Genomic DNA, 11,079 nt, shown 5'->3' on the forward strand with positions numbered 1-11,079 from the left:
GTAACTTTAAATCATATGAAATAACTTTTTAATAAAATATATTATTTTTATTTGTACATTTTGAAATGAAATCTACAAGTTTTTCCAGCTTAAATTAAATGCTCGTTTTTCCTACATGTATAAGTTCTATTTACAAAAAGGCAAATTGACAGAAAAAAGGATTTTATATGGAAGGCATCCTTATGGAAAAGACTTTTTTCCAAAACTAGACAAACGCTCTTTCTAAACAAATGCTCTTTTTGACGATGGCTGTCGGCGGCCGCCACCTTCTGATTAGAATTGTAGTCATTATGCACAGCGTGTTTTTTATTATTCATTTATTACACTCACACCACCCATCAGTGGTGCATGGGATACAGTATATAAAAAGTCGCCATAGTTCTCCATCATGATCATCTTCGGTGTGTTCCCGTTTTGCACACATTTGGTAATTATATAATTATGTAAACAAGTAACATTAACGATGTTCTGGTAACAATTATAGTCTGCTTTCAGTCTCTAATTTACCTGGAGAAACCGATATTTTTATAAATTGCAAAAAGAAAAAAAATACGAAAAAAGAACTAAGAATTAAGTAAATATCTAATGCTCATCCCAGCCTTTTTTTCATTCTTCAAACATTATATTGCAAAAATTAATTTTTTCATGCACCCCAAGCCCAATGGAAGCTGATTAGAAGATCAAGCTGAATAGTTAAGTCATGTTTTTAGCTGTATGATATAAAATGTGCATTACTGTTTTTTATGCATCTAATATCGTACAGAACAAACCATCATCTCGTGCAGCACTGCTGTGATATCGAATTTTTATTATGATATGATATGATGAACACAACCGTAAATTTTAGATACCGTTACAATATCATCAATAAGAATACACAATACTTAAAAAGATATTTCAGTACTTTAAATAAGATGCGTGTTAATTTTTAATATATTCAATCTTCTGCATCTTCATAATATTGTTAAAAATAAAAAAAAGACAATTATCAACTGCCAAGCCTACATTAAAAACAAATTGAAGTTTGAAACAATTGAATTAGAGAAGTGATATAATAAATACATGCATTAGCAAATCAATCTTTAGTTATAATCTGAATTCAACATAATAGATGTCAAATGCTTCTTTAACATTTAAAATAGTTTACATTGCCATTTTCGGAATTTGCAATTTTCATCGACAGATTTTTAGGTTTACTTGATAGGAAATTTTCGACAAAACTAAATCTTGACACCAGTAAAACTTGTAAACTTTCCTTTCACATGGTATTCTCCATTTCCATAGTAAGCTATCCAAACATTGTCTCCCAATTTTAAATTCACAACTGCCATTTTGGAACATGGTTGATGTCCTCCAGTAAATTTGGTATGACAATATATCCACGAAATAGGTGTACCATTCACAATCAATTCAGTGCTGGTTAATGTTCGATACCTTGGTAATATGTGCCATCCAAAGATATAAACACCTTCTTTTGGAGCAGTGAATTTGCCGGTTTTGTAATTATAACCGTTACCTTCATTCAATACGACATGGCCAAACTTTAAGACTGAACCTCGACTCCCTTTAGAGTCATGTACCATTGCAGTTTCGAAGGCCACTTTCCGTAAATTGTCTTAAACAATAACAAATTATTACTCAAAAGTTCTTTTAATAGCCAAATATTTTGAGACTTTTTGATGACATGCAATATAAGATTCCTTTAATTTATTATTAAGGATACTTTCCAATATATTCTAAAGTTTTATCAGTTAATAAATTATGATTTATTTTACCATCAAAGACTTCTGATCATCTAATTCACATCTTACATTGATTTAATATATTGTAGAGAAGTTTTTGAAATAGATCGACAAAAACATGCATAGCATATAATCACCTGTATGCATTCATACTTTTTTATTATATATAATTCCAAGTTTTCAAAAACTTTAAAAAAAAGTTAATCCAAAATTAATGTCACAACTGCTTTAAAATCTTAAATAAACGAAAGTTATCAACAATATTATATATATGAATACCTTTATTTTGACTTTTATCTTAGAATTTTATTCAAATATATGCAATACTTTAAAAAATATTAAAATAAACACAACATTAGGTCTCCGCACGGCTAGAGTGTTACCGACGTCGTTTTGATGCGTCACAATGTGACGTAAAAGGCTCATCCTCCACGTACTTTCTTCTTTCTAGCATCTTTTGACTTCCATTTACAGTGATATTTGTATCTTTATAATCTTGATTATTTCACTTATTAGTAGTTAATTTTTCGAACGTCAAGACAGGTTATCAAACTTCTTAACCTTTCAACTGAGGTAGAAGAAAGTGATTCGACGATCAATCAATCTTTAATGTCACTTGCTCTTGAATCTGATGATACATAAAATCTTTACAAAAGGACTGAATTAAGAAATAACATTTGAAAAGATTTGAATAATTTTGAAAATGATCTCAAAACAAGACGCATTATAGCGGAATGGCAGCAAAGATAATTAAAAAGAAGCATGTGAGAGGTTGAAAAGATTTGAGGATAAACTTAAAATGAGTGCCGAAAAATAATGTCAAAACGACGACGGTAACATTCTTGCCGCGCGGCGACAGACAAAACCTAACGTTGTGTTTATCTTAATATTTTAAAAAGTCGTATCTTTTAACTGAATTGAAATTTTAAGGAAAAAACTAAAAATAGATAGGGGTATCAGTATGTAAAATTTTGTTGATAACACTAGATTAATAAGGATTCATAGCAGTTGACATTACTTTTGGATGAACCCTCTTAATTACGTACGGTTTTCGTAAATGACAGTTTTGATATTTCTCCGGTGAATTAAATTTGCTCAAAGCTCCGTTCACAATCACCCATTTAATATCATGTACTCACAGGTGTAAATTTCACACACATACAAATTATTACTCATGGTATGTAAAAGTAATCATTACAAAGCCTACACATGCAGTGGCTAACTGTGAAATATCAATCTTCACTTGGCAATTTCCAAGTATTATATAAATACTTGTTTGGGTTTTCTAAATGTTTCTCAACTTTATATTTTCCCTATGTACTAACGTTTGATGACATGGAAAACAAGATTCTCTTACAACTTTCAAATGCATTAAAGTTTCATCAGTGATATAAATTATTTAAGAGAAACATTTTGATTTTCATCTGTCCATGCTGTTAACTATTATATTATTTTATGAATACAACAGCTAGAAGGCCACTTCTCTTTCTAATACAAAATATGTTGCATTTAAAAGGAAAAGTGGTTTATAGACAATTCCAATATTTGCATGTATTAATTTATGTATTCAAATGCGTGAATGTACACCTGGAGTAAACCCTAAATTTGCATCCAGTCTGACTTGAATTTTGCATTATGAGTACAAATACTCGTGGTGCAAATCTTGCCCCTCCCCTTGTTTACATGCTTCAAAATGCACCCGGTTGCGATTTTGCATATATGTAAAATAAGCTTTCCGTGTGTAAATGGGCACATGTGAAGAGAACTTATAAAGAATATATAATGTATCTTTTTATATAATGTTCTTTTTTAAAATATTATTAACTTAATATATATATATATATATATATATATATATATATATATATATATATATATATATATATATATATATATATATATATATATATATTTACCTGCTAAAGTCTTTTTGATGACTGAAATCGTTTGGTTCAAATCATCTACTGATTCGCGCAAAGTAGCACTATCATTGAGCCAAACCTTTAATTGGCTGAAGTCTTCATTCTGAATCCATGCAATGTTCTTACATTCTTTTACATCTGTGTTTTGTTTCTTCATTGCTTCGATGTCCTGTCTTAAACTTCTTATTTCCTTGTCTAGTTCCAGTCTAATTAATGTCTCCTGATTTATTAGAAGTTGAAGGTCAACCTTTGATGATTTTGATTCATTTTGTACGGTTAAAGTATACGTAAGCGGAAAACACAATAAAACTGATACAGCCAGAAATAAACTGCAGTGTTTGACTAGAGACATTTTTGTCATAAATTTCCGAACTCTCAGATGGTGATAAAAAATCGATCGATGCATTTCATTTTTATTTGCTAGCTATTGAAAGATACTGAGCTTAGTTTACAATTTTGCTCTTTAAAGCTGGCACTTTGAACTAAAAGTATTGTAACAGCTGTAACTATTTTATGTACGTATATAAATCTAAAATTTAAATCACGCATTTGGCTTTTCATATCAATTATATAATCATGTTCGATATAGTATTGCTGTGGTCTTTTTCCTTTCATGACTACTGTATTTTTATTTTTGATGCACCATGACTAGCTGTGCTCTAACAACCATTGGTCTATTAAAATAAAACACTCCAGGGTGATGATGCAACAATTCCAGTGACCCTTGACCTTACATTGATGAGGAAAACATGTAAACAAAGTAGCCAACTTTATAGGCAAAGTAAAAACTCGTGTAAACATTGTGGAGGTACATACAGGTACCTTTCCTAAGATTAAATAATTCTAAATTTTGCACGTCAATTTTTAAATCCAAAATGGAATTCACACAGCATATTTTTCCATATGAATGTTTCGTCTCTCATCAAGCGTAACAAACAGCACACAATCTAGTACAGGAAACAAGATGGATATTCCGAGCCTATTTTGATTTCTAACTTCCAACTCAAATCGCTGCATCCAGTAATTTTAGAAAATCGCTGTTCATCTCGGTCAAAAGTGGGACATCGTCCCGGGCACGCCACTTGTTGAACGTTTCAATTGCCCATTTGGAATTTTAACGAATGTTTAAGATTTTTTGCAAGTCTATCAAACGCTGAATTTCGTCATCGGACACTTGTTCAAACCGATCATTTTTCATCTTCGTCTCGTCCTCGGGACTGGTGAAACTTAACGCACTCTACTCGTCTCTATCAAAACTCAAATATCTCCTATATTGAAATCTATAATAGGTTCAATTTTTGGTTCCGGTTAATCGGTACTTCCCAAAGAATCTTAAACCCGTATTTGGTTTTCTAAGGATTCTGCAAATTGCGAAAGCAAAACGTCCAAGTTGCTAATTTTTTTTTCTAAATATGTGACCGTGTCAGATTAACTTGAAATTGGTCTAAATTTTGGTCACGACCTTTCTTGTAAGAGCACAATTTTTAAATTATTGATGATGCAATAATTTCTGCTATAAACGTGAAATTGATTAATCATGGGTAACTCAGTACCTGAGAACAGTGATACAAAACATAACGAGGACTTTTTAACTCATGCATCTTCAGATATCAGACTCGGAAGTCAAGCCCCCTTGTCTGATGTCTGAAATACACTCATTAAAATATACTCTGTATCATACTTAAAACACACACATACAATAATCACGTTTTAATTCTCATCAACATCAACATCTTTCAGAAGAATAACTTATAATATAATCACCAATGGGTCGGACACAAAAAAAACTACATTAGACATTTAAACTGGCATTCTTAAAGTGATATATATATATATATATATATATATATATATATATATATATATATATATATATATATATATATATATATATATATATATATATATATATATATATATATCAATAATCAATGATCTTTGTAAGAAAAATAATAAGCTGTGATATGTTTTGCCATATTTTGCAAAAAAAAAAAAAAAAAAAAATTAGAGACATCATATATATTGGTCATTGGGAGCCTACATTTTAGGAATGTGTAAATGCCATCTACATGCGATATGACAGTCTGTTATTAAATGTACGAGGGGCGTTCAATATTTTTTGTCCAAACGATATTACAGCTACAAAAACAAAATGAAATTCAATTTTTTTTTATTGCATTCCTTCAAAGTAATCTCCCTTATATTTAATACAGAGATGAAGTCGTTTAATCCAGTGAAAAACACTTTTTATAAGTTTTCTGTGGTATACTCCTTAAATACTGAAAAATAGCTGAGCCCAGCGCTGACCTCGATTGAAAACGCCTTCCAGATAGAGCTTCCTTTAGTTTTGGAAATAAGAAAAAGTCACAAGGAGAAAGATCAGGTGAATATGCAGCATGGAAGTTCGAGAACTTTGTGACGCTGTAGATAGTCCTTTGTCACTTTTGCTTTATGGACAGGAGCATTGTCATGCAGAAGTTTAATGCCTCTCAAGGCGGTATTTGGTCGTATTTTGTTTTGTAAAATTTATAACGTCTCGGAAGTATACACGAAGAATACATATTTCCAGTGACACAGTGGACTGCATATTGAACTACTAATCCATTAGAATTAAAAAATATTGCGTACAGAGCTTTCTTGGAAGTTTGATTTCTTTTTGCAATTGTTGGCCTCTTCATATTCTTTGCAATCCAGACTTGATTTTTTACTTTCCTTTCTGGCTGGAAAAAGTGGACCCACGTTTCGTCACCTGTGACAATCTGACTAAGCTTCCTATTGCCCATATCTTTAAACATTTTCAAAAGTTTTTGGCACTTTTGTAAACGATCTCGTTTCTGAGCTTTGGTAAGTATATGTGGAATCCACCTTGCACAAATTTTACTGTACTTTAATTTAGATTTTAAAATAGTAAAAACACTACCCGTTGAAATTCCTACACATCTTGCTATTTCTTTGACGGTAAGTCGTGCATCTTTCTTAAGAATATCACGGATTTGGGAAACATTACTTTTGGTGACTACTCTTGGCGGTCTTCCTGAATGTTTGTCGTCGGAAATACGTGTTCTACCACTCTTAAACTTGCTAACCCATCTGTAAACTGTCTTTTTTGAAATAACAGACCCACCATATATCCGAAAAATTTCTTCATATATTTCATTCGTTCTATACCAAGGGTACAACGAGCAATAATATACCTTCCAATTTCAAGTGACTCCAGACCTCGTGTTTTACCCATACTTGATGTCCGGTGTATTCGGGTAGGTCATTTGCTATTGTAAGTGTTTGTTTCAGAGTGCACGGACTTGTTCCAAATTTTGACACAATGTCAATAAAAGATATATTCATTCAGAGATGACCAAATCCCGAATTGACTGTCCTAATTTATATTAAAAACCATAAGGGACAAAAAATATTGAACGCCCATCGTAAAAAAATTAACTTTTGATCCAATAACAGTAGAGACTTGGTATTTGGACATAGTTATAAGGAGTCTCCATTCTTTAAACACAATAAAGGTCAAGGTCACATCAATGGGTCAAAGGTCAAATATTGTGACGTCATCTAGTGAATTTTTTCATTTTTTGCATTGAATTTTTTTAAATCGCCAAAATATATGAAACTGTCGGTTCAATTTTCCTCATTTTGACACATTTTAATCTAGGTTCCATTGCAATCATTCTGTTAATTTTTTGTAAAAATTGCATCATACATTTTCTCTTAAGAGAACCTAATGTGAAGCATACTTACATGTGAATTTTCAATTCCTGGGCTATGTAAGTTCTATTCTTTCATAACATTTTACTCATATATACCGGTATTAATATAATCTACTGAAATTTAGTAACAGAAAGCTTGTATTTATAAAAAGCATCACACAAATTTGCAATAGATCGATTGGTAATTTTTATATAATGCACAAACTCAAGTCATATGCTTGATTTCACAATCTTCTTACAGGGGCCCGATAGGCCATATTGCAAACTATGTTGGCAAAATATGTGTGGTTGAATTTCTTTCATATTAAATTAAAAGAGACATTTTGTAACCTAGAAGAAAATTTCAAAGTTTCAAAATAATTGAATTTGCGGAAAAATTTGGTCTATTTATTGTGTACTACCTTAAAATACCGACTGAAATGTATTCCATTTTTCCTGCATAAAATCAATATGAGCTAGATCAAATTAGATTTGAATTATTTACGACAGATTAAGTAGAAATAAAATCTAGTACATTTAAAACTACAAGTCAAATGTTAACACCGTATAGTTTTCCAAGTAATCAGAGCGGGTACTCGTTTTTGTGAAAAAGGTACAAATGGAATAATTGATGAATGATCTAAAAATAAGAGTTGATAATTATTAGGGATGGCAACGAATATTCGAACATTCGAATATTCATTCGATGAGTTGATATTCGAATATGAATTTAAGATTCGAATATTCGGTGTTTTTCAGATTTCATAAAAAGAAGTACCGTGATTAATAGATTTTGATTAGAACAATGCTGGAATTATTCCTGTTCAATTTACTAGCGATCAATTTCGATCGACTGATTTCTTTCACTACTTTCTTATCTTATAAATCGTCTAAATTACATGTATTTTGTTTTGAGTAAGGTGTTGTAAAGAATTGTACAATAATGCTTTATGTATATAATACAAAACGTACTTTCATAGTTTTTATTAGTTAGATCCGATCGGATCTAGAATCGAGGACAACAAATGAAATCTAAGAGTATCTAAAAGGCGTGAAGAGTATAATTATCAAAATAAAATTAATTGATCATTGAATGAATGTCCGATAGAATTAATCTGTAATTAATATTGTAAAGGGCTTAATTTCAGAATAAATGTGTAAATTACTTGATTATCTCGGGTTGTACATAATTTATATTCATTATCGGGAAAACAGTAATTGTCTATGGAAATATTTGTTTACATTGTATCAAAGATGATAATCATATCTCTTATCAGGCAGATAATTGTAATTTATTACACGTATTGAAATCTGAACAGTATACCGTTACGGCTATCTTGCCTTTTGTGAGACGATTGGTTCCTCAGGTAGGGCTACTATAAATACACGTTTCATTTGTTAAAATTATACTTTTCTACATTTAAATCAATTATTTATTTCAAACAGTGACAAATATCAAATGGAATTTCTTATTGTACACCTACAAAAGTTTTCATATAATTTTACTTCCTATATAAGTATACCTACGAGAGTAGGATGATGCATATTTAAAATAAAACAGATTTTATTTATTTTATCGAATATTCGAATATATTCGAATACTTTCATTGAATATTCGAGTATGAATTATTGACAAAATTGACATCCCTAATAATTATGTTTCCGTTTATTATAGTTTAGAGTTGTTAACTATAGTTTACTAATCGTGAAACTGCATCTTTCAAATAAACCAAGTTTTCCCTTGCAAAGAATTATTTTCACTTTTAAGCATTGTTTACTTTTAAGAGACATAAATTGTGGTATAAATAAGTATGGTTTAGGGATGTTAAATATAGATTATCGTCATCGACTACAGTTTGTGATTAGAAAACTATAGTTTACAGTTAACGAACCTCGTTTATCAATTGAAAAAAAACTATGTTTACCTTTTGTAAATTTGGCGTTCCATATAGGCATCCGTCTTAGCCAATCTCGTAAAAAGAGTTACTAAAACGTTAATTAATCGATTGATCCTTAGTAAGCTAATCAAAATCTTAGTAAAAACATCCTCTTCAACTTATTAGCCCAATCATAAATTGCAAAAAATAAACTATGGTTACTGTTAGAACTCTGTAATCGGTTAGTCGGAAAAAATGAAAATATGTGTAAATTTCCTTAAAATTCAATTTACAATTTAAAAAATCTATGAATGTTGATAAGTTATAACGTTTTTATACATACATATAATTAGATATAATTCATGAGGACTCTTCGGACTGAGGTGTTGAGGTAATTGGTCAATTTGTGAAGTGTTAATTGCTGTTTAAACATCATGCCGTTTCCCAGCTTGTCCTCTACAGGTATTTCTTTAATGATAATAATTAATTCACCTTTGAGTATTGTAAACTGATTACATTGTGTATCTTTTGCAGTTATCTGCCAAATCAAATTTTTATGGAAACATTGTAAATTAAGTAATAGTTTGAAGAGGTTCCTTCATGAGCTTTTGAGCAGATTTTTGTCCTGACCTGTATTTAAAGAAATCTGCGTAATGGTTTAGTTCTTATAATATTTGGATTTTACAATACAAAATAAACTATATTCATTTAAAACCCCATGATTTAATTGAGCTATGTGTGTAGATTCTAAAAATACACTTGATAAAAAATTCTCAATAATTTTGACAGCAGGATCCAACCTCCTTAAAATTTGTTTCTCTTTATAGTGACAATGTAGAATGGACGTATGTAATGTTTGGGGGTCGTCAGAAAGTTATCAATGTCCTTGATGCATGTATCTCGTGGATGTTTTATGGTTTTCCTTTCGAAATTGAATTAAAATACGTAAAGTATACATATCAAGCATAAACAGATTATTATTATTAATGCCCTTTTTTCTTTTCTTTTTTTAGTTATATATTAATTTATTGGGAGGGGGTATGAATAGAATTAATTTTTAAAAACAATGTCAAGAAAAAGTGTATTTTGTTACGATTAACCGGTTAATCGGTCGGAACGTCTTACGGTTAACCGATTGGCAATTCTGTATTCGATTGCCATCCCTAGAACTTATAATAAATAGTCTTCCCTTCATAATTTCAAGCTAATGTCAAGACTTAACGTAGCAATCTTGTGATAAAGAAAATATAAAGAACTGGATTGTGTAAGTGCTGAAATTGACCTTCAAAATGTGATAAAATCAAGCTTCTTGACATGGAATACTGGATGTATTTATTTAGAGTAACGAAATTGGTTCTGAGCATGTGTTTGAGAAATGTTATAACAAACAAGTTGATGAAACAAGAATATCAGCAGTCTCGTTTAAAATCATCATTTTGTAAGTTCTATGGTCAGTACAATGACCATGTCAGCAAATACAATTTATCATTGAGTCAAATGCTGACTGACGTTTTTCATACTAATTGTTAGGCCATTATTTACACACTGAATTGTCGACGCATTTTTCCGTTATTTCCCGATCATGACAAGGAGCACACGGCGGGTGTGACCGGTCGGCAGGGGATGCTCACTCCTCCATGGCACCTGATCCCAACTCTGATGTTTTGGAGGTCCGTATTTGCTCTGCACCTATTTTGTAATGTTTAATGGACTTTTGAGCTTGAATACTGTTCATTATCTCCATATATTTCATTCCATTATAAAATAAAAGAAATGAAAAACATGAAATTTTCAAAGTTTTTAAAAGCGTTAATTTTATTAACCCAAGCTCCAATAACAAAAA

The sequence above is a fragment of the Saccostrea echinata genome, unplaced genomic scaffold, assembly GCF_033153115.1.
Source record: "Saccostrea echinata isolate AGI-Se365-2 ecotype Australia unplaced genomic scaffold, CSIRO_AGI_Sech_v1 ptg000045l, whole genome shotgun sequence".
Lineage (NCBI taxonomy): Eukaryota > Metazoa > Mollusca > Bivalvia > Ostreida > Ostreidae > Saccostrea > Saccostrea echinata.